The 24,843-nt window shown below is 41.4% G+C and overlaps 1 protein-coding gene across 2 annotated transcripts in view; it reads left to right on the top strand.

Moving 5' to 3' along the window:
* The window catches only part of CDKL3 (cyclin dependent kinase like 3), a 101,826-nt gene extending 82,586 nt beyond the window's left edge, over positions 1–19,240 (top strand). For both annotated transcript variants that reach the window (XR_006298377.1, XR_006298378.1), the window contains exons 11-12: positions 13,539–13,704; positions 19,113–19,240. The gene's annotated coding sequence lies outside the window, so the exon portion shown is untranslated. The remainder of the gene's footprint in view (positions 1–13,538; positions 13,705–19,112) is intronic.
* The last annotated feature ends 5,603 nt before the right edge of the window (positions 19,241–24,843 follow it).

The raw sequence follows: 24,843 nt of genomic DNA, 5'->3' as shown, positions 1-24,843 counted from the left end.
CAAGAAGTGCAGGACTCTTCCAGAACATCCCCACAAATGATTATCAAATTTCTGTTTCATTTTTTAATTTTAATTTTTATGTGTACTTCTATTGTTAAATATTTCAAAAAATACAAAAGTGAATAGAGAATAATATGATAATCACATATGTTTACTGCCTTATATAAAAATAGTTGAAGCCCCTTGTGTAACCCTTCCTAATTACCTTCCCCTTCCTGCATCCCAATAACCATGGTTTTGAAATTTGTATCTGTCATTCCCATGCTTGTCTTTCTAGGTTTTTGCATGTAACCTTAGGAGTTTGTATTGTATCACTTGTATTGTTTGACATGTTTGGAATTTTATATAAATGACATTTTTCAGGATACATCCTTCTGCAACACATTTTTCCCCAGCATTTTTTAAAAGTGTTTATTCATTTTGACAGAGAGAGAGAGAGAGGACCCCAAGCAGGCTCTGCACTGCCAGCACAAAGCCCAACGCAGAGCTCAATCTCATGAACCAAGAGATCACAACCTGAGCCAAAATCAAAAGTCCGACACTTAATGGAATAAGCACCCAGGCACCCATCCCCAACATTTTTTTAATGTTTATTCATGTTGATGTGGCAAGTTTTTCTTCTTTTTGAGTTTATTTAGGTAATCTCTATGCCCAATGTGGGGCTCAAAACCATGATTCTGAGATCAAGAGTCTCATGCTCTAACAACTGAGCCAGCCAGGCACCCCGGCAGGATTCTTTGCATCCAGTTTTAATTTATGTTTCTAATGCTCCAAAATTTAAAAAACTTTTTGTTGTGGGAAATTTCAAATATATACAAGAGTAGACAGGGTATCACAATGGCCCTCCATGTACTTATCACCCAGATTATCAATTATCCACACATGGTCAGTTTTGTTTCATGTATTTCCCCACTCATTTCTTCCCCTCCTTTATTATTTTGGAGCAAATCCCAGGCATCATTTAACCCTTCCCTACATATTTCAATATGTATCTCTAAAAGCTAAGACCTCTTCCTACAAAGACATAATTCTATGGCTTTATAATAGTTATTAACACTTTGTTAATACCATCAACTATTCAATCAGTGTTCAAATATATTTCTCATATTTTTACATTCTGTTTGAATCAAGCCTTTGTTTTAATTTTTTGAATTGTTGATCAGCTGCTCTGCACAAGGTATTGAGTGAAGTTCTGTTGAACATGTGTTGAGCTGAAGATCTCATTCTGAGTGGAGGGCAACTGGCTCACTCCATTGATGGGGTGAGAATATAAACTTCAGGTGACTTGTGGAAACTGGCAGCCATTTCCACAGATACCTGTTTTCTACATGACTGGTAATTGTTTAACTCTGTGCTAAAGTTGGTTTTGGTCCTTTTATACACCTGTGTCAAGACGTCCTGTAACATACTTTTATTCTTTTTTTTTTTTAACATACTTTTATTCTTAACACCCCATAAGATGGCTTGCAGTTACTCAATATTTACCATATCAAGGAAGATCTAAATATAATACTTCTTTGTTGACTAGTATTTCATGCTAAGCAAATACTGATTTTGTCATCTTACCATTCTTGTTCTTTCTTGAAACTGAAGAAGGGTGTGGGATGAGACGAAAGTGTGAGGTGATGACAGAATGAGGAAATGTACATGAAAGTAGACTATAACCCAGAAGATACTCTATAAAGGTATAGTTTTCATACAACTAGCCACCCTCATTTCTCACATGTTTTACTTCTGTATTCACTATACTTACAGCTTTTCCTTAGTCCACTTGTCCAACATTCAGACTCTCATCCATCAGTTGGACTAATGCAGTCTGTCCTCCTCTGCCAGGTCCATCATGCAGGCTTAAAAGTGGTGCTCTCATTGTTTGCATAGTGGTGCCTATGTGACAACTTGAATATTTTACTCTTTTTTTGTGTGTAAAAATAGAAATTATTTGGAGTAGAAACATGAGGTTACTGATGCTAGTGATTAGAAGCATCACTTTTCTGAATGTGACAACATTAAGACAAAGCTGTTCCTGAGGGGTACTAAAAGCATGACCCTTTAGTCCCATCTGGACTCTTAGTCACATGCCAGATGACATGCTCAGTTGTGAAGAAAAGAAAAAAAGGAAATATCTACAAATATTGGAAAATAAATTGTTCAATACTATGATTAAAATGCAAGATGCAATTAGGGATTTTATAATGATTTTAGCTTTCTGGGAATGAACTGTCCTTACATTGTTTGACCAAACATCTGACTTTTGCATCTGTTTTCAGAAACACAAAACTGCCCCTAGTTGAATAATGCTTCCTCTCTCACAGTTCCTCACAGACCTAGAATCCTGGAGGTGTAGTGAGGAAACCAGCCTTGCCCCACCCCCACAAGGTTGTACTGCTCAGCCAGCCTGGAGTGGGGGACAGTGGGAGAAAGGGGGGCGTGGTCTGCTCTATCCAGGAGAATAAGCTACTCCTCTTTGCTTAGCTGCCCAGAGCAGTTACTTGAGGAGGAGCCATCTTGATGACACGTGCCCAGCCACATGGTCAAAATATGCTGTCCAGCTGCATTGTTTCCTGTTGTAGCAGGTGTTGTGGGTGTCATCTTCAGTTGGGCGAGGCAGGAACCCTGGCAGTCTCACCTGAAGTCCTGTTGACATTGGGAACTTGGCCCTGACCTAAAACCTCGTTTAGTACAAGACAGATTAGATTCAGCAATTAGGACTGCTGGTTTTCTGCAGCTGAGATCCAGTTGTAGTCGTTAACCTCACAGTTTTGGTCTCTAGGCTGGCTGACGTGATGCAGCATTGAGGGATTGTGTGGCCTTCACCATCTCTTCTGCTCTTGGATTACACATACACCAAGAATGCATATCATAATTCATCACCAGGGAAAGGAGGCTAGAAGTGCTTCTAGCTCTGTGCCATATCTTAGGCCTAATACTTTGTGTATTTATTTTGGCAAAAGTTTTGGGAGCAGAGGAAGTCCTAGCTGGATTCTATCATTTCAATCTCTAAACATCACTGACAGTACCCTTCCCTGGATAGTTCCTCAAACTCAGCTGTGTTCAATTGTATTTTACCACATTTATTCTCTAGAAGTAAATTCTGTTTAGTAGTAGGGGAAATGGTCCCTGTGTTAAAATGTAGCTCATACTTTGAGATTCTTCTGTAAGAGGACCTTAGGAAAACTATCATCATAATAATAATGAACCACATCTTTATTGAACAAACAATGGTGAGTTGTATTTGGGTTGCCAATGTCTGTTTGCTAACTAGATTCTGAGCACTACTTGCATGGCAAAGAACCAAGTTTTCTTCCTTTTTTTTATTCCCTATGGCATTTAGTACATGGCAGGGATTCAACAGCATAGGACAGCAAAGATGTGTATCAGAATAATAAAAATAATACAAGATAGAAAGTTGTGCTGAGAAAGAGGTATGAATGGTCTGTAGGATCAGAGAGGCGGGATGACCTTCCACTGGGGAAACTATAAAGGTTTCATGGGGTGGTGTCTCTTGACAGATAGAAAGACCTTAATCAACTGAAATAAAAGCTATAATATATTGGATATTTATTATGTACCAAGCACTGCTTAATCTAACCTAATCCTCCCAGCAACTCTACAAGAAAGGTGCTTTAATCATTCCCATTTTAGAGTTGAAGCAACTTGTGCCTCAGGCAGAGTAAGTGATTTTATCAAAGTCAGTTAGCTGGTAGGTGACAGAGCCAGGATCCCAACCAGTCTGACATGAAGGTTATGCTTTTAAACACTGGGCTATCCCATCCCTTACATTCAGATGTGAATTCAGTGTTTCATTGTTTGATAAAACTTAGCTTATGTTCTAAAAACATTTACTAGCTGATGCGGCCAGAAAATAGAGTATGTGGAGAGTAGGAGAGTGAGGAATAGGTTGTTCCAGTAAGTCAGAGACCAATCTCAGAACTTGGAATGCTATCCTAAAGACCTGGGGGTTTTTTGGAAGGCGATGGAAGCATTAAATGCCTATTAGTGAAGTGGCAGGACTAGGTAAGTGCTTAAGAAGACAGCTCAGTGTGAAGGGGGAGGAGGAGAAGCATACAAACCAGTTAGGTAACTATTGCAGTAGTGGTGCAGGAGTGAAAAGGCATGCACAGCCCCAAGAATATGTGATTTCCTCCTGCGAGTCTAGTTGGGATTGTTTCATTTTAAGAAAATAAAACGTTCAAAGCTCTAGTCTCACAACATGAGAGAGAACATGAATTAGCTTTACAAAATGTGCTCTTTTGGAAACTTTAAAGATAGGATTTGATTTAAAGAATTTTTTTTTGCACATAAATCTTTGGGAACTGCATAAACTAACCTTTGTGTTTATGTAATATTCTTTTTAAAAAAATTTTTTTAATGTTTATTTTTAAGAGAGAGACAGAGTGCGAGCGGGACAGCAGTGGGGGAGGTTAGAGAGAGAGGGTGACACAGAATCCAAAGCAGGTTCTAGGCTCTGAGCTGTCAGCATAGAGCCCAATGCAGGGCTCAAACTCATGAACTGCGAAATCATGACCTGAGCGGAAGTTGGACGTTCAACTGACTGAGCCACCCAGGCTCCCTTGTGTTTATGTAACATTCTCAAAGGAACATTTGTCAATCAGTACAAAGGAATATAGGGAGTATGCATATATCCCTCACAACCCCTCCCCTCTTTTTTGTACATGACTCTACTTTCTCTTCAATTCCTTGTGAACGACACTGAGGTTATTACAGGTCTGATAAATTCCTAAAATATTTCCAAAGAAACAGAAACTAGTAGAATCCGGCATTGGAAAACTCTCATAGACTGTTGCTTCTGGATTGGGCGCTGGATTTGCAAGCAATTTCCTCGCCCACGGTGTTCACTCACATTCCTGAGCTCTGTGTATAGGTCTGAGACAGAGTGTGTGACACCATGACATTGGCTAATTACATGGAGCCTCCTCTTATCCAAGAGAATTGCTCATGAGTATGGAGGCTCTCTAATTTTCCTTTCGGGGGATTTCATCCATGATTCCCCACCCTGAAGTGCAGAATAAACAAATAATAAATATTAGGTTGACTATGAGATTCCATCACCCACTCTCTGAAGTTTTATTGGATAAGCTAGAAATCAGTCCCATCTCATTTTACAGTCTGTGGGAATGGCAGTATTTCACACCTCTCCACTGGTCAACATCTTTTTTTTTTTCCTCAAAAATTTATAATGTTTGGGGGCGCCTGGGTGGCGCAGTCGGTTAAGCGTCCGACTTCAGCCAGGTCACGATCTCGCGGTCCGTGAGTTCGAGCCCCGCGTCGGGCTCTGGGCTGATGGCTCAGAACCTGGAGCCTGTTTCTGATTCTGTGACTCCCTCTCTCTCTGCCCCTCCCCCGTTCATGCTCTGTCTCTCTCTGTCCCCCCCCCAAAAAAAAAAAGTTGAAAAAAATGTATAATGTTTGTTTACTTATTTATTTTTTGAGAGAAAGAAAGAGTGCGAGTGGGGCAGGGGCAGAGAGAGAGGGAAACACGGAATCCGAAACACGCTCCAGGTTCTGAGCTGTCATCACAGAGCCCAATGGAGGGCTAGAACTCATGAGCTGGGAGATCATGAGGTGAGCCGAAGTCGGATGCCTAACCGACTGATCAAAAGTCGTCCCCTCGTCAACACTTTTTATATTCTGACATGACTTATATATTCTATAAGTGACATTATAGTATTATTAGTTCCAAGTATGGGAGTGATTATGTTTAAAATGAGTTTTTATCTTTTAGAGATACATATTGAATATTTATACATGAAATTATATGATGTCTAGGATTTGCCTCAAAATAACACTGGATGGAGAAAGTCAGTGGGGATGCAGATAAAATAACGATAGGTATGGGCTGATGATTGTTGAAGCTGGATAATGCATGCATGGGGGATCGTTATATTATTCACTATATAAATTAGTGAACAATTATTAGCTTTGCAAAAGGTTTACTTGCATATGTTTGAAACTATACACAATTTTTAAATGATCACTCTTTAGATTTTGGATCGAGTACTACAATGAAAAAGAAATATTGATGAATTGTTTCTAGAAACATGTGCATACATAGTCATTGCTCTTCTCAACGCATAGTGCACCAGTCTGTCCCCTGTCTCCAAGCCTACACTAACTCTGTAGAGCTGTGATTATTTTCCTATACATTTGCCCGTGCTTTTTATCTATATTCTTAGAGCTTTTTCTACTCTACCTTGTCTCTTCCTTTAGATTAGTAATCTCATCATGGCATGACTTTCCATGTAACCAGCCCTTCATCCATCATAGTATGATTTCTCAAGAATGATAAAGTAAAATGCTAAAGAAAGGAGATCAAATAGTGTAAGCGAATATTTTTCAAAAGGCTTGCAAAGGGATGGTGATTATCTAAATGTTGGCCTATGTGTCATGAACATCTGAGTCCAATTCAGACACAACAGTGATTCTCCCTGAAGCTGGGAGGGAATACATCCTTCTTTTTCTTCTTGTAAATCAGAAGTAATTTGGTCTCAGGGTAGAGAAGGGAGGGAAAAGGGAAGGAAACAGAGACGAGAATGGCAGCTGTGTTCTCCAGTGAATCAGTGATTATTCCAGAATTCATCCCCAAACGGTGGGGACCATGGACCTGCCCCCCAGAGGCTGTGCTCACAGCATTGGGTCTGTCTTACTGGTGTGGCTCTAACACAGCTCTAATTCTTCTAGGTAGGTGAAATTGTTGCCAGTAGTCTTCTGCAGCCCCTTTTCCTCTTTTAGCCTAGAGTTGTAGAAATTTTTATTGCGGAGAAAGGTTAAAGCATCATTTTAAAGGTTATCCAAAGGCCCTGAATGTGCACAGATTTGTTCCAGGTCATATAATTACCCCACAGGGCCCATGATAGACACTAGGTCTCAGCACTATTGGCCAAGTCCCCACCTCCTGGAAGTTTGTTTTGAAAATTTTAGTCCAATAAGGAGTCAAGCAATATGTTAAGTGCCCTGTTTAAGAACTATGATCTCTAGCTTGGGCCTTCAGAAGGAAGTGTAGGGCAGGTGGCTTACCTGCGGAGATGTTTGAGTGAAGGGAAGTGGTGATGTCTTCAGCCGTTTCTGGCCTCCACACTGAAACTGGAACTACATTCTTGGTTAGGAAATAAAGAAGGAAGTGAAGCAGATTCATCACTGCTTAAGTAGCCTGGTATTCGGAGCTGGGATTCTCGATTCTCTAGCTGTTGATTGAGGCAACAGGAGGAAACTTTCTCATGCACACGCTGGGCCCCAGCTGAGAAGGGCGGGGAACTGCCAGTTGTCAGAATGGACCCATTCTGCGTGCTCCGTTCCAAGGAGCTCCCTGGGAACTACGGTGGGCTCGTGTCTTCTCCAGCATTGCTCAATTCCTCCAGGAAGTTTTCTTTAGGAGAAACCTTTTATACTAGTTCTGCGTGGATAATTGCCAAATGTAGCTCTGATACAACAGCTAAGATTTGTTTGATTATTTGAGTGTTTCAGCCGCCAAATGGACATTACCGTTTAAGATTCCCCTTCCTCTTGAAGGAAAATTGGGACGCCTGGGTGGCTCAGTCGGTTGGGCATCTGACTTCAGCTCAGGTCATGATCTCACGGTTTGTGGGTTCGAGCCCCGCGTCGGGCCCTGTGCTGACAGCTTGGAACCTGAAGCCTGCTTCGGATTCTCTGTCTCCCTCTCTCTCTGTCCATCCCCCACTCATGCTCTGTTTCTCTGTGTCTCTCAAAAATGAATAAACGTTAACAAAAAAAAAAGTGGTTAAGAAAATCAACAGTGAACACATCCATTCTCCAGGGGCTCAGGAGGGCAGACATAGCAGGTTTTCTGAGCTCTTGGAATCCTAGACAGGCTCTCAGCATTCATTTTTCCTCTAGGAATAGGTTCTTGTTCAGTTGTTAGGAATAAAAAATTCAGCTTGCAAGAACAACTAGTCATTCATCTGAAGTGTTACCTCATGTATAAGGAAACTTGCTTGGCCTTTCCCTCCTTGAAGGCAGGCATGCCTTGAGTCTAGAATAGCACTGTGGAATGAAATGAAGTTCCCATCTTCCTGCCCATGGCCTAATCCAGCCTTGGTTTTCCTCTTTTGTCAAATACTTCACCAGGAAGGAGCCAACCCAAATGTCCTTTGCCTTAATTTGGGCCAGTTTCTTCTTGATTAATTGTCTGGTGATACAATAATTTCTTGATCATTATACCCCGCCCTCCATCACTATTAGGTAGGTATTCCTTAAGTTTTTTTAAAAGGTTGTTTATTATTTATCTTTTATTAAGGAATCTTTATGCCCAAAGTGGGGCTCAAACTCATGACTCCAAGATCAAGAGTCACATGCTTCACCGACTGGCCAGCCAGGCGTCCCTCTTAAAACTTTTCTTATGAGCTTGAGCTTCTCAGAAGAAAGATACCTTTATTTATTTTTTAAAGGCTTTATTTATTTATTTATTTATTTATTTATTTATTTATTTTAATGTTTATTTTTGAGAGAGAGAGAGCATGAGTGTGGGAGAGGCAGAGAGGGAGGGAAGCACAGAATCGGAAGCAGGCCCCAGGCTCTGAGCTGTCAGCACAGAGCCCATTGCAGAGCTCGAACTCATGGATCGTGATATCATGACCTGAGCTGAAGTAGGACGTTTCACTGACAGAGCCATCCAGGCGCCCCTGGTCTCCATCATTCTTTTTTTTTTTTTAATTTTTTTTTAATCTTTATTTTTGAGAAAGAGAGAGAGAGACAGAGTGTGAGTGGGGGAGGAACAGAGAGAGGAAGACACAGAATCCGAAGCAGGCTTCAGGCTCCAAGCTGTCAGCACAGAGCCCGACGCGGGGCTCGAACCCACAAACTGTGAGAGTATGACCTGAGCCGAAGTCAGACGCTTAACCGACTGAGCCACTCAGGCACCCCTCTCCCATCATTCTTAATGATAAAAGTAGGGGCTTGAGCTGACAGGGCAGGGAGGGATGCTGACTTCGAATTCACATTGTGTAGAAGGCACCCCAGACCCCCTAGGTCATTAAACATCAACAAGCCAATGATGTGATTAACTGACTCCATGATATAGGGATGGGGAGCTAACCAAGAGACACTGTGGGTACAGGTAAGCTCCAGGACCCCGATGAGGTCATGTATTTCTGGTGGGAGGGATGGAAAGGATGAAGTTATGCTGGAACCATTTGAGAAGGATGAGTCAGGTCTCAGTGGGTGGTGGATACCTTGTCCTATGTGAAGCAGCCAGGCCATTTGAGAATCTCTGTATCTTTCCTGACATTTGTCAGCCATCTCTAGGTTTTAACCAGTGCTCCTCTTTTTGTTGTTGTTTTTTAACGTTTATTTATTTATTTTGAGAGAGAGAGAATGTGCACACATGAGCAGGGAAGTGGGAGGGAGAGAGAATGAGAATCCCAACCAGGCTCCATGCTTAGCATGGAGTCCGACTTGGGGCTCAATCCCACAAACTGTGAGATCATGGCCTGAGCCGAAATCAAGAGTCGGAAGCTTAATTGACTGAGCCACCAAGGTGTCCCATGTGCTCCTCTTCCCAAATATGAAGCTTATTTTATGGTTTTTATGTCACAGGCCCACTTAGTGTTCCATATTTTCCAGACCCTCATGTTTGTTAATGCATACAACTGATTTGTACTTTCGTTCTTCTGCATTGTTTCAAAGCCCACTGTTGCGTATTCACAAGGGCACACATTAACAGTAATCACTATGGTATTCAGTGTGGCTCACATCCTTGTGTGATTGACTGTTATCCAGGCTTGTTTTTGTTGTTGTTGTTAATTTTTTTTAGTGTTTATTTTTGAGAGACAAAGACACAGTGTGAGAGGGGGAAGGGCAGAGAAAGGGGGAGACACAGAATTGGAAGCAGGCTCCAGGCTTTGAGCTGTCAGCACAGAGCTGGATGCGGAGCTCTAACTCACAAGCCGTGAGATCATGACCTGAACCAAAGTTGGATGCTTAACTGACTGACCACCCAGGCACCCTTATCCAGGCTTATTATAAATACTGAAGTGTAGTTCTTAATTTGCAAGCATAATCAAGAAATGTAGTAATAGGTTGATTTCTGAGGTTGCCTTTCTTCCAGAAATCTGAAAAATTCCAATGACTCTTTTCTGAAAAAAATTATGAATTAAGACTTCTGTCTTCTAGAAGTTCTCATCATGATTATCCTCATTGGACAGCTGAAAAAACATTGGCATGAAAATAACAACTTTCTCTATAACTTAGGTGTTTCATTTACCTCCACAATGTTTATTTATTTTTGAGGGAAAGAGAGTGAGGGGGTAGGTGCAAAGAGAGAAGGGGACAGAGGATCCCAAGCAGACTCTGCACTGACAGCAGCGAGCTCCATGTGGGGTTCGAACTCATGAACCATGAGGTCATGACCTGAGCTAAAGTCAGATGGCCAATCGACGGAGCCACCCAGGTGCCCCCTCCACAGAGGGTTATTTTAAGAGGGTTTAGATGGGAGCACCTGGGTGTCTCCATCAGTTAAGCGTCTGACTTTGGCTCAGGTCACAATCTCGTGGCTTGTGGGTTGGAGCCCTGCATCTGAACCCCGCATCTGAGCTCTGTGTCTGAGCCCTGCATCGGGCTCTGTGCTTACGGCTCAGAGCCTGGACCCTGCTTTAGATTCTGTGTCTCCCTCTCTCTCTGCTCCTCCCCTGCTTGCACTCTGTCTCCCTCTCTCAAAAATAAGCAAACAATAAAAAAATGTGGAAGTGAATTAAAAAAAAAAATTAAGAGGGTTAAGATCTATCTGAATGGTCACTAAGAATTTCTGATGGATTTGAAACCTGACCTGCTTAAAGGATTGAATAATCCTAGTTGAATTCTGGCCTATCCAGGTGACCTTGAGAAAGAACTGACAGTTCTTATTTGTGTCAGCCCTGGGACGTTCACCAAGGGGCAAAGGCAAGATGGCTCAGGGCCCGATGTCCACTATTTGTGGCAAAGCCACTCAGAGCTGCTGCCTTGCAGATACAAGGCCCGCCCCTTCACCTGTGTCCTGTGACAACAGCATTAAGAGAAAAGATGTTTCTCTCCCATCTCCAAGACAAAGTGAGGGATTGAATTACTCGGGCCCTTTGCCTTGGCCTCAGGCAGGTATATCTGCACTATCACCCGTGTACTGTAGCCATGTCTGGCTCCCCATTTCCTGTGCAGGTTGTAAACTAGCCATGGCGCTCCCACATACTGCATCAGCCCAAGTATATAGTGCCCAAGTACTATAGCACTGCTTGATCAAATCAAGTAGACACAGATCCTATGATGAGATTTCTGTGGTCAGTTGACACCCTCCCTTTTCCTGTACCAACCAGGAGTGATGTTGCCAACAGCCAAAATCTGGTGGAAGTGAGAACTGGGGAATGTTTGTTGGCAGGGCCACTTCCTACAGTTGTACCCTGAACAAGACTCCCAACTGAGGGGGTGAGTTGGGGCTGAAACTCAGTCTGGGCTCCATCTTGCCCAACCTTGCATTTAACCACTGGGCAGTTTTCTCCAAGATGAAGAGGCACCTTTTCTTTTTTTTTTTTAATTTTTTTTTTCAACGTTTATTTATTTTTGGGACAGAGAGAGACAGAGCACGAACGGGGGAGGGGCAGAGAGAGGGAGACACAGAATCGGAAACAGGCTCCAGGCTCTGAGCCATCAGCCCAGAGCCCGACGCGGGGCTCGAACTCACGAACCGCGAGATCGTGACCTGGCTGAAGTCGGACGCTTAACCGACTGCGCCACCCAGGCGCCCCGAAGAGGCACCTTTTCTAATGCACTTAAAGACACCTTGTGGGCAAGAGGTTGTGTAAAGAAATTGCTACACAGGCCCAAAATGGGTCACATATGAGGCTGCTCATGGCAGCATTGTTTTGGGTGCTAGAAAGTTATAGGCACTGGGGGTGCCCATTACTGGAGTATTCAGCAGTCAGGGATGATGGACTGGATGTGCACACAGCAATGTGGATAGGTCTTAAAAACAAAGTGTGGAGTGGAAACAATAAGACAGAGTGAGATCTGTAATACAATGCTATTGTGTAAATTAAAAGACATGCAAACCAGTCATCAACACACATCCACAAGAACACATACAAGCCAAAAAAATATAATTAAATGTATTAGAATGGTTCCTTGCAGGAAGGAAGGATAAGAGTGAGGAGTGGGAATAGGAGAAAATGTAGATACACATACCTAAAAGAGTGGACTTGTCTGGACCAATTAAGGTAATGTGCCATGAACTTAATGAAAAGTGCAATTAATTTAGCACTCTACACCTGAGGCCTAATAAGTTTTAAAAAATTAGGTGCCCTGGGCCTTGCCATTTAATGCATTCCTCACCCCAGCTATTGACCACCAGAATGGCTAGATCAGCATGATCACCGCTTTTTAATAATCTCATTGAGAGAGACTTATATCTGGACTTGTGTGAGCTTCATTATAACATAGCTGTCCTTATCAAACTCAGGTTTGAGTTTGCTATCTCCTGGTCCTTAAAAATCCTTGGAAGTTAACTTGCCTTATCTGTATTATTTTATTTTTCTTGTATTCATAAATAGAAATGAAAGCATTTACTTTCCTAGGGATTTTTTTTTTTTTTAAAGTAGGCTTCTTGTCCAGCATGGCACCCAACAGGGGTCTTGAACTCACAACCCTGAGATCAAGGCCTGAACTGAGATCAAGTGTCAGATGCTTAACCAACTGAGCCACCCTGGCACCCGATTCCCTAGGAATTTAATCAATCTATAAAAGCTATGTTAATGAAGAATAGTGGCTACAAAGAAGAAAAAAAAAACCCTGAATTCTGTTTGGCCTGGTTTCCACTTATTGCATTCGGCCAAGGCTTGCAGCAGATGGGTCAAAATGGGCCTATCGTCATTGTGACACAGTGTATAAGTTTCTTTCAAGATTCATCTGGAACATTCTAAATCAATGTAATCAAAAAGTACCTGATGGGGGCACCTGGGTGGCTCAGTCAGTTAAGCATCTGACTTCTGCTCAGGACATGATCTCACAGCTTGTGGGTTTGAGCCCCACATCACTCACACTCTGTCTCTCTCTCTCAAAAAATAAACATTAAAAAAATTTTTTAAAAAGTACCTGATGCATAAAACTTGCACCATTTAACAAATATATGACTAACTCCAGCACCATTTTTGAGATAGTTCTTGGTCCACTCTGTGTAGCTTAAACAAAACAAAACAAAACAAAACAAAACAAAACAAAACAAAACAAAACAAAAGACCTAATACTCTTCAAAGTGGCATAAAGAAAGTTCCCTTTCAGTAGGTATCTGGTAAGTGTTAAGTTAGATTGAATGCCCTTTTGCTATCCATTAAGGGACATCTCTTGCCCCTGTGGTATCTTACATGTATAAGAGAAGGTACCTCTTCTTCCCAGCAACACAGCCCCACAGTCAGGCACAGGTGTAGCAAGTGGAGCTGGATCTCAGCCTAGTAACCTCGTTGGTTATTAAGGGTATAATCGACACAGCTGTAGGACGTGGCCCTGCACACAAATAAGCTCCCCGCCTTTCTCTCTTCCACTAGGTTTCCATGATTTGCAACTTTATTCTGGTTGGTGTTGGAAAGGCAGGCTTGAATGACCATCCTAGTCCCAAGTAGAGCAACAGTATCTGCCATCCCACATGCTCTTCTGGAACTTTGCCTTTGCCTCTGTAAAGCTGGAGTCTGATTCTACTCTCTTTGAGTCTGGGTAAGCTTTGGACTTGCTTGCCACCAACACAACCCAACCCAACCCAACACAACACAACACAACACAACACAACACAACATGAGTGACGATGTAATTTCTGAGGTTAGGTTATAAGAAGTGATATAGCATCCACCTTGTTGGCTGGAACACTTGAACTTGGAGCCCTAAGCTGACATGCAAGAAATCTGACTATCCTGAGACTACCAAGCTGCAAGAAAGCCATACCACATGGTGAGGCTGTATGTAGGGCCTGTGGTCACAAGTCCTAGTTTTTGAGTGCTCCAAACTCAGACACCAGACCTGTGAGTAAGCAAACTTTAGATGCTTCTAGCTCCCAGTTTTGAAGTCATCACCACACTCTGAATCTCCTCAGCTCAGGCCCCAGATACCTTGGAGCAAAGAGCAGCCATCTTTACTGTGCTATTTCTGAATTTCTGGCACATGGAATCCACAAGCACCATAAATTGGTTTATTTTATTGTTTTATGTTACACAGCAATAGTAACTAAAATACCTATTATCTTTGATAACACCAATAAGGAGAATAAAAAAAAAGGAGAGGAAACTTATAAAATTTAAAATTAAAAATTTAAATACATTTAAATTTAAATTTAATTTAAATTTAAAATTAAAAAATTATAAACTACAGGATACAGACAAAATATATCAACAAATACAAGTGACAGATTAGAATAAACCACGACAGAAAGACACTTGTGAAAATCAGGGCAATTTGACCTCTGACTGGATACTAGATGATATTTAAAAAATTATTGTTAATTTTAAAGATGTGATAAAGTGGTTATTGAAAAATGAGTCCTTATTTGTTATGGATACATACCGATGTATTTGCTTATGAAAATATTTGATTTGCTTTAAATTGGATTTAAAATGGAAACGAGGGGAGGGGAGGGTACAGATAAAACAAGATTGCCATTTTTTAAAATTTAATTTTATTAAAAAAATTTTTTTAACGTTTATGCATTTCTGACAGAGACAGAGCATGAGTGGGGGAGGGGCACAGAGAGAGAGAAAGGGAGACACAGGATCTGAAGCAGGCTTTAGCTGTCTACACAGAGCCTGACATGGGGCTCGAACTCACAAACCCCGAGATTACGACCTGAGCTAAAGTCGGCCACCCACCCAACCAAACCACCCAAGCACCCCTAAATTTAATTTAATTTTGGAGAGAGGGAGAGGGAGAGGGAGAGGGAGACGGAGAGGGAGAGGGAGAGAGAGAGAGAGAGAGAGAAGAGAGAATTTTAAGCAGGCTCGACACAGGGCTTGATCCCACAACCTTGGGATCATGCATGGCCAGAGCCGAAATTAAGAGTAGGATGCTTAACTGACTGAGCCACCCAGGTGCCCCAAGATTGCCATATTTTAATAATTGTTGAAGCCAGGTGATAGGTACATGGAGGTTTATTATCTCTACCTTTGTGCATATTTGAAACTTCCCGTAAGAAAAAGTTTGCCAGGGTGAGACTCAGGAGGAACTTATTTGTCCTCTGTCCTGTTCTTCCAGGCTGTAGTTATGTGCTAACAGGTGCCAATGATTTAAATAGATTGCCCCTCCTATAAGCAAGACCTCTGTGTACTCCTGGAGGCTTCTTGAGACCCAGGACCCTTCACCCATGTGGGATTTCAGGCAGATCTCAGGACTAAGGAAGAAAGCATATTCTCAGGCAAATAAATGTTTTAGGCACTCCTCAAATCAGTTTAACTTTGGGCGGCTGGAACTCCCCCTGAAGACAGTATTCTCTTCTCTGATAATACCCAGTCCAGCCCTAGGTATACAGGGGACATCCATGAATTCCTGGCGAATTGACTGAAGAAAATTCATTGTTCAGGATGCATTCATTAGCTTACTCTGAAGGTTAAGGAGTGTTCGATTTTAAACTTTGAAATATATCTGTCACCAGAAAGACAGGCAAATAGGCTGCATGTTGCTACACAGATGATGTACTTTGGAAGGTCCTTCTGTTTGCTTGCAGGTTCCCTCCCTTGAATAAAGACTATTAACTCATGCTGCAGCCTGCTGCTCTCTGCTTGGCTTTGGCTATGTCACTAAGCCCAAAATAGAAAGTTCTTTTACTGCAGAGCAGGGAAAGAGGTTTAAATTTATCAATTCAAATAACAAAGGGAAGCATTATACTGGCTCTTCTCTGGGGCGGGGGTGGGGTGGGGTGGGGGGGTGGGGGGGTGGGTAGGGAAGAGATAATGCCTGCTTCATCAAGGAGAAGGAGTGATCTGACACTGGCAGGGGTTGAGACCAAGAGACAAGCTTACACTGTGGTGAGTTGGGCTTGTTTCCCATCCTGGCTCCCCTCATTCCCTCCTTCCAAACATGTCACCTCTTTTAGGACATGGGAAAGCAGCTGAGCCACTGAGGAACCAGTCCCAGAAATGTCACTGAAGTTATCAGACTGGAAACAATTCTCTGAGCCAAACCCCTTCTCTCTTAGCTTTGAGAGGAGTCAGTACCTTGCAACAAAGTTACCCAAAAGGGAGATGTATCTTTTCCTTAACAAATGGTCAAAAATTTTTGATGATCCCTAGGGTTAGAAAGAGTTTGTGGAAATTGGCATTCTTGTGTATTGCTGGAGGGAGGTAGACTGAGCCAATCACCTGGAGAGCAACCTGACAACATGGATCTGTGGTATACCAGAGACTGTGGATCTAGAGGCTCTCTGTTTATAGCTGGTGGGAGTGTAAATTGGGTCCGTAGACAGACTCTTGTACATGTACAACAGGGAACATTTATAGTATAACATTCGTAGCAGCAGTGTGAACAAAAGCTAAATCCTAGAAACAATGCACGTACATGGATGAATTTTAGCAAAATGAATGGAAAAAACAAATCCCAAAAGATGACATACAGCTTGATGTCCTTTTTATAAAGCTAAGGACAGTTCTGAAAATTTACTCTTTAGGAATATATACACATAGAGGAAAACCACATCAAAAGAAAAGGAAATTAACTTACGATTCAGAATGGTTCCCTTGGGTGGGGAACACAGGAAGATGGTGTGGAAAGCCTTATGCTTCAGTATTGGTTTTTGCTGAGGCCCTAGCTTTTGTTTTGGGTTGTGGATTGACAGGGACTGAATATGTTATTAAAATTAATGAATTGGTGCCTGGGTAGCTGAGTTGGTTAAACATACAACTCTTGGTTTCGGCTCAGGTCATGATCTCACAGTTCGAGAGTTCAAGCCCCTCACTGGGCTCCGCGCTGACAGTGTGGAGCCTGCTTGGGATTCTCTCTCCACCTCTTTTTCTGCCCCTTCCCTGTTTGTGCTCAATAAATAAATAAATAAATAAATAAATAAATAAATAAACAAACAAACTGTAAAAATAAATTTAAAAAATTAATGAATTTACCACCAAAATTAACAAGATCAGGCCATCCAGTACCAATTATGGGAGTGTCAGTACAAAGGATTATGGTGAATCCAGTTATTTATGCCAGACGTTAAAACAAAACAAAACAAAACAAAAACAGAGTATATATCCTTTGGGACAGTCACTCCACGTCTAAGCATTTATCTTAAGGAATAAATAAAGATGCACACAGACATTTGTGAACAGGACTTTTTTTTTTTTTTTTAATTTTTTTTTCAACGTTTATTTATTTTTGGGACAGAGAGAGACAGAGCATGAACGGGGGAGGGGCAGAGAGAGAGGGAGACACAGAATCGAAAACAGGCTCCAGGCTCTGAGCCATCAGCCCAGAGCCCGACGCGGGGCTCGAACTCACGGACCGCGAGATCGTGACCTGGCTGAAGTCGGACGCTTAACCGACTGCGCCACCCAGGCGCCCCTGTGAACAGGACTTTTGTGAACCAGACATTTGTGAACCAGAACCATGGTACTTATAAAAATAAACAATCTAATTACCAAACTAAGAGATTAGTTACATAAATTGTGCTGCATTGATATGCTTGAAAACTAGGTAGTCTTTTAGAATCATTCTTTTCTGGAGTGTGTGGGTGGCTCAATCAGTTAAGCGACTGACTTCAGCTGAGGTCATGATCTCGGTAGTGAGTTTGAGTCCCACATTGGGCTCTGTGCTGACAGCTGGAAGCCTAGAGCCCACTTCGAATTCTGTGTCTCCCTCTTTCTGCCCCTCCCTGACTTACAGTCTCTCTCTCTCTTTCTCAAAAATAAACATTAAGAAAACTTTTTTTAGAAATATTCTTTCCAAGGAGTATTTAACTATATGGGAAAACAGATACATACAGAACAGACACATGCAACATGAACTTTAGTTCACAGTTTTTAATTTCCGATAATATATATCTATGCACACCAAGAAAAGCTGAGAAGGCTATACATCAAAATGATTATAGCCCTCATTTCTGGATCTTATGATTGTTTCTTCCTGGAACTTGCTGGCAGTTCACAAATTTTCTGCAGTGATCATTAATTCTTTTACAGCCAGAAATAGTTTTATTATAAAAATAGTTAATAATAATAGCTAATGTTGATGGAGTACTTGTTATGTACTAGAGCGTTACATGGATTCATTTATTTAAGGCTTAAAATAACCCTACGGGGTTAGGACCCTATGGGGGTCCTATTATGATCCCCATCATATGAATGAAAATACTGATGTTTAGGGGGTTAAATAACTTTGAGGACACAGAAGCCATAAGAAGTTGTGCCTTGAATCAGGCTTGTAGGAGGTTCTTCAAAGGGTGGGCCTGATTGTAGGCTATTGGTCTCCCTGGTGCAGGATGGCTGTACCAGAGACAATGATCTCCCCGCGAGCAACACTGGGAACTGAACAGGCTGATGTAGAACCTGCAATCCACACCCAGAAAGAGGCCCCCAAGGGGTGTCTGAGCCTGAGCCAACACAAGGCAGCCAACCATCAAATGTGGGTTGGTTGGATGGGGGGCACACATAGGAAAGCCAGGAAACCCAGCCTCTAAGGGTTTCTGAAGAGCCCCTGTGGGAGATCCCAGAGCAGAGATGTTTTTACTCATGGCTCTGACTAGCTCTCGTCTCCAGCAGCCACTGTAGGATTGGCCTCTAGAGCCTTCGGTGGAGAGGAGGGTGCTCTAGGGATGGGACAGAGCCAGGACTCAGCCGCGGTCTCTTTTCATCACTCATGCTTTAAATATAAGCTCTGATGTGATCAAGGCGCCAGAGATAAAATGCCTTTCTCAAGCTAAGCAGGCAGGATCTGGTATCCAATTTGGACAAGACAGTGGAAAATAGACTCAGGGGGAAAAAATCCCTTGGCCTCAACACCAACACACGGGAGCTGAAGAATTTGATACCTTAACATTGTAGAATAAACAAATGTAGGCATAGTTTCCTATGTTTTCTTAAAAGCATCTAAAATAGATATGATTCAAGAGGGAGTTCTTGTCTGACTTTAACAGCCAGTTCTTCTCTTCTCAGCTGAGGAATTCTGGATATCCTTTAAGATGTAGCTCGAGCATCAGCTTCTGTGGAAGTACTTCCCAAGCTGCCCCAAGTAACGATGCCATTCCTCTTCTGTACGTGTTTAATAAATACGTTTACCTGTAGGAATGTCCGTCTTCCACTGCTGGACCATGAGTTCAGTGGACTGTGTTTTATGCGTCTTTGAGTTTTCCCCACTATTCCTGTATTTCTTCCCGTCACCTGTCCTCCACATGCATCTCTACGCCCGTCATGTGGTAAGTGCCAATTAAATGTTGCTTTTGGAACAGAGAGGTATAAAGGCTTGGGGTGTGGTCTTCTAGAATTCTCAGAGCTGGGAATCAAACCCTTTTTTGCATCTACAATACTTGAGAGAATCTGATAAAAGCTAAGAACCTTTCTTTCCCCAGGGAAAAAAGCATATACAAAAGAAAACTCCCAGTTGTACAGCAGTAAGTGCTCTCGCTCTCTCTCTCTCTCTCTCTCTCTCTCTCTCTCTCTCTCTCTCTCACACACACACACACACACACACACACACGAGTGCATGTAAAACTGGGGAAATATGAATGATAGGTAGGTTGTATCAATATCAATATCCCAGTTGTGATACTGTACTCTAGTACTGCAAGAGGTTACCAATGGGAAATCAGGATTTCTTTGTATTATTTCTTACAACCACATGAGAATCTAAAATTGTCTCAATAAAAATTTCAGTAAAAAAGAAAATTCCTATACATTATCCTCTGGGAGTTGGTAAGTCCCCATGAATCCACCTATGAATCCTAAACTAAGAGGTCTCCAGTATAGTCCAATCTCTACGTTGTTATATGGGGAAACTGATGGGTAAAGATGTGCTTAAAGTCATACAGATTGTTGATGGCAGAGGTGAGGATGAGCCCAGCACTCTTTTCCTTACACTGCAACTGGTTTCTGGGAGGAAGAGAGTGCTGTCCATTTGGTATTGTTTACTGGACTAAAAGGCAAAGCTAACCTGGTATTTCCTGTTGTGGAGAGAAAGCAGGGCAATTCATTTTCATTTGGATCTCCTTTCCAAAGAAGGTGGCTCAGGGGCTGGCAGGCTTTTTGCTTCTGCATAATAAAGAGCCAAATCAAGCAGGCTGGACAAATGGAGGAGGAGGAGAGAAAGAGAAGAAAAAGGATGAGGGTACATCAGAGAAAAGAGAGCAGAAGGGCATGGTACAAGAAGACAGTAGTGGAGGGGACGAGATGGATGTATTTAGGGAATAGGAGCAATGGGGTGGGCTGGATCACAGGCCACTCACTACTGAGCTGCAACCTGTAAGGACATGGATTATTGGTCTATCCTTGGAGATTGCTAGGCATTGAAAGTGTCAGATGGTTCAGTGGTCAAGATCTTCCATTCATGAAAATCATTTGAGTTTTGATGCTAAAGGCTCTCTAGTAGGACTTCGGACTTTGGGCACTGAAGCCAGACCTCAGCTCCTCTGCTTACTAGTTATTTTACCTTATACAAGTTACTCAGTCCCTTTGTGCCTCAGTTTCATCATTTGTAAAATGAGGATAATAATAGTACCTCACTCAGGAGTTGTGAGGGAGGAGGGATATAATATATGTAAAGTACTTGGAAGAGTACATAAGTGCTTAATAAATGCTGGCCTTATAACTGTTAACTACTTGACAGAGACTCATTTCCTATTCCTTGTTCCTCCAAAGATGGAGAAAACTGATTAACATCCTTCCTTTAAAAACCATCCACCAACCTGTAGGCACTAAATTACTCATGAGTTTTCTCTTTTCTGCACACAATGTCTGTTCCTTCTTTTGTTTGTGGACCTAATTCTATCACCATCCACCACAATTTAAAGATGAGCATATAAATACCTGGTTATTGTCTGTGTGTGGGGAGGTGGGGTGTCTCCCTGTCTGGTGTGCCTTCTAACAGCTTAGGGAATGAACACTCCTGTCAAGGGAGAGTGTTTCTTTCCATCAGACAGAAGAGCAGTATGGTCCTATCTTCCTATCTTTGCAAATTAATTTCAAAGTACTCCTTAGATGCTTTTGTACTTGCAAATTCATCTGCTTTGGAGAACCTTATTTCTTTTTTGGCGGCGGGGGGGGGAGGTGTGATTTCTAAATCTTGCCTAGAGTCAAGCTAGAACACTGGTAAACTTGTTAATATGGAAAATATGAACAAAATATAAACAGATTTTCTCTCTGGCTCCCTGCAAAATGCCCCCTCATCTTCTACAGCATCTCTGAGAGCCTTTAGGGAATACTCACATGGGCTCACGAACAAGTTCTCCATTCTTACCCCTCTGCTCTGACAGGTGCCAGGTCTCTGTGCTGTTCCACCAGACTCTGAGGTTTTCCTGTTGCTCTTGTAGGCACTCCCAATCAAGAGAGACCTACAGCCATCAGAGAAGACTCTTCAGAGAGTGTGGGGCTTGAACTGGTCTTGAATGCCAGGGTTCTTATAGATACAAGTGGCTGTCTGAGGAGAAGGGACATGTTGAGCAAAGGAGAAAGTAGGAATGGAGTGGATGAGTACAGTATTTGTCTGAGAGAGGAAGAGGGCCATCTGAGCTGAGGATAAGATCTTTTAATGAGAGGGAAGGTAGAAGAAAAGGCCATATTGAAATGCCGTGTGAGGAGGCCATGTAAGAGATCCACAGGAAGGTGAGACTTCTTTTCACAAGTTGGGGCCCTTGAGTAATATTCCAGGGCATAGTGGAATATTTAACATAACTATTGGCTACTTGTTGTTTGGGCCTGTGACTCCCCTAATCATGTTTACTCAGGATATCTGAAGATTTTTTTCACAATTATGAGCAATATGTTTTCATTACAGAGGAATCAAGTACATAAAAAGAAAAAAAGAAAAACTCCATTCACCAGAAGCAACTGCTATTAGTACCTCATTGTATAGATTTCTAAAGTCTCATAAACATATACTTATATTTAATAAAATTATGGTACTATCATATATGCTGTTTTATAAGGTATTTGTCACTTAATACTATATTGTGCATAATGTTCCATGTCAATAAACCTATTTCTATGATAAGATTTTTAATACCTGCAAAGTTGGTGACAGTATTTTTAAGGTTTATCCAGCCTTCTGGTAATAAACTTTGCCTTTCATTTCAGAGATTTTATTTTTCCTGTAACAGGGTAAAAAATATTTCCTCTGTAACTGAGAATAGTATCTAGATGTCAGGGACATTACCAAAGGATAATATGGTCATTTCTCTCTCTTTTTTCTTTAGCCAAACTGTAGTAGGTGAGGGAAAGAGCTGTATTATATCTGTGGCAAAATTCCTGGCCACAAAATTTTGGCCACATATATAAAATTCTAATTTCAGGTGAAATGTTAAGTTTAATTGTTCAGAAAACTGCAAAGGAGAAAAACAGGGATAGCTACCAATAAGTTGCAAGTATTTGTGTATCCCGAGTACCAAAATCTTCCAGTAGTTGGGCAGGCCCAGTTGGCCAGAACATGGCAGGCTTCTCATGGGCATAGGCACTAATGTTGACTAATTAGGTCTTTATGTTGGAATTTCTGGGGCATAAAAGGCCTTGGTGCAAAGTGCATGTTATCAGATATCACCCTTTTCAGATAAAAAATTCTGACACAACAGGAACATAAGACTAACCAACTGTATTATTTCTTGAACTTATTCCTCATTGACTTTTTCTCTACACAACAAGCCTTCTGAATGTTTGCACGGTGTCAAGGGAAGAGAGGGGATGTTCTTTTTGTTCCATCTCGACCCTCTTTTCTTGAATCCCCTCCCCCCTCCATCTTCAATTCATCTGATGGCTTTGTGTGTATATTATGTTTTTGATACTGTTATGTTCTGTTTCCATAGCAGGCAATGAAGTGCTCCAACTGGCATTAGGGGATATGTAGGACCAGAGACCACTTAGAACTATTAAAAGTAAGAATATCTCATACTTACTGGACATTTACTATATGCTGTGTTTTACATTCATAATTTCACTGAATTCTCACAAGAACCTTATTATTTGGCAATTATAATTATCCCCACTTTATACATGAGATAAGGGAGACTCAGAAAAGTTATGTAACTTGCCAAGCTTCTTAACTAGAATTCAAACCAGGTCCATCTGATTCCAGAGCCATTTCTTACCTATCTGGCTCTACTTTCTGTCTCAGTAAAGCTTAGAAATCAGGCAACTGGAAGGAATAACAACAAAATAAACCTAATGTGAGGCCAAGAGAATTGTTGACAAAACGATGTATCTCATTCTTCCTCCAAGATTTGATGTCAATTTTTATACTTTGGCTAAGAGTACCTATTATCAAGCTATTTGCTCAAGGTCATCTTCCTTCAACCCCACCCCCATCATCAGATGATTTTTTTTTCTTTTATAGCTATGTTTAAACATCATGGGCAACACTTAGACTTGCTGTATACTGAATTTGCCATCTGAGCAAAGATTTCTTTCTCAAAGCATATTTATTTACTTTATGGTTTCTGCCAAGCAATTAAAAGGACAATGTTTTTTTGGTTTGCTTTTACTTTTTTGTTCCAAGCATTCCTCAGCTCTAGAATTTAGACAGTCAGACCCACTGAGTCAGGACCAGATCAATCAATCTGAAGTTTCAGATCCGTCGGTGAGTATGAGTTCTGCAGAGTAAGAAAACAATCTAGATTCCTTCTAAAGAAAAACACATTCTGATTTAGTTCTGTATTGTTTATAATCACATATGCTTTACTTCATGGCTTGAAAGCTAATAAGAGCTTCCTAGAATTCATTGCTTAAGAAGTTAAGTCATGGCATCTAATTATTTGGCAGGATGTTTTAAGTATATATAATTATATCTTCCCACCATTTTGTGGTGGTGGTGAGCCAAGTAATCTGCATCAAGAGAAAATAAGTAATACCTACATTAGGGCTACCAACTAGGAGCTCACAGCACTTTGGAAAAACCCATTCATTATAATCTTAATACATAGTAGGTGCTCAATACTTTTTTTTTTTTTTTAGGGTAGATAAAACTCATGAGGTTTTTATTGTTTGCTTTTTTAATCACACGACTTCTGAGAATATATCATTTTGTAAATTTCCTTTTGAAAGGAATTTGTTTCTCATGGGAATCATGGTTCAAGGAAACTACTTTAGAAATGCTGCTGCAGATGCATAAAATCTTGATGTCCTCAGTACACATTTGCACCCATTCAGGAGCTTTGTCTGAAACATGAAAGAATGCAGCCCTTAGGGTGTTCAATATTCTTTAATGAACCAAACTAACATCACCCAACCTTTCGATAAGAGAACTCAAGCAAAGGGAAATCACATTGACCCTGTTCTGTATTTCAGTTCTTAGAGGTCAGTTGTGTGAGTGTGGCAGATGCCCTGAACTTGGGAGTATCAAATTTCAAATCCTAATTACTACCTTGGGTAAGTCCCTTCTCTTTTCTGTTTGTCTTCTTGTTGCCCTGTAAGACAGGACCAGTTCTCACACAGGTACAGGGCAACAGTGAAGAATAAGATGACAGCACACTAGGCATGACTTTATAGTCATAAGCACTAAGTGATGATTTTTTCCTTATACATTCTACATGGTCTTAACTCCTTACTCCTCTATTATTGGGGGATGTTAACTATAAAACATGGTCAGAATTTGGGCTAAAAGAACTTTTTTCCGGTCTGGCAAATTAAGTATAAGCTTTTAGGGGAGAAGATCTGAGAGACTTTCCTCTAGGGACGCTGCTGGGAG

This window comes from Prionailurus bengalensis, chromosome A1, assembly GCF_016509475.1.
Source record: "Prionailurus bengalensis isolate Pbe53 chromosome A1, Fcat_Pben_1.1_paternal_pri, whole genome shotgun sequence".
Taxonomy (NCBI): Eukaryota; Metazoa; Chordata; class Mammalia; order Carnivora; family Felidae; genus Prionailurus; species Prionailurus bengalensis.
This window is presented reverse-complemented; position numbering and strand designations above follow the sequence as displayed.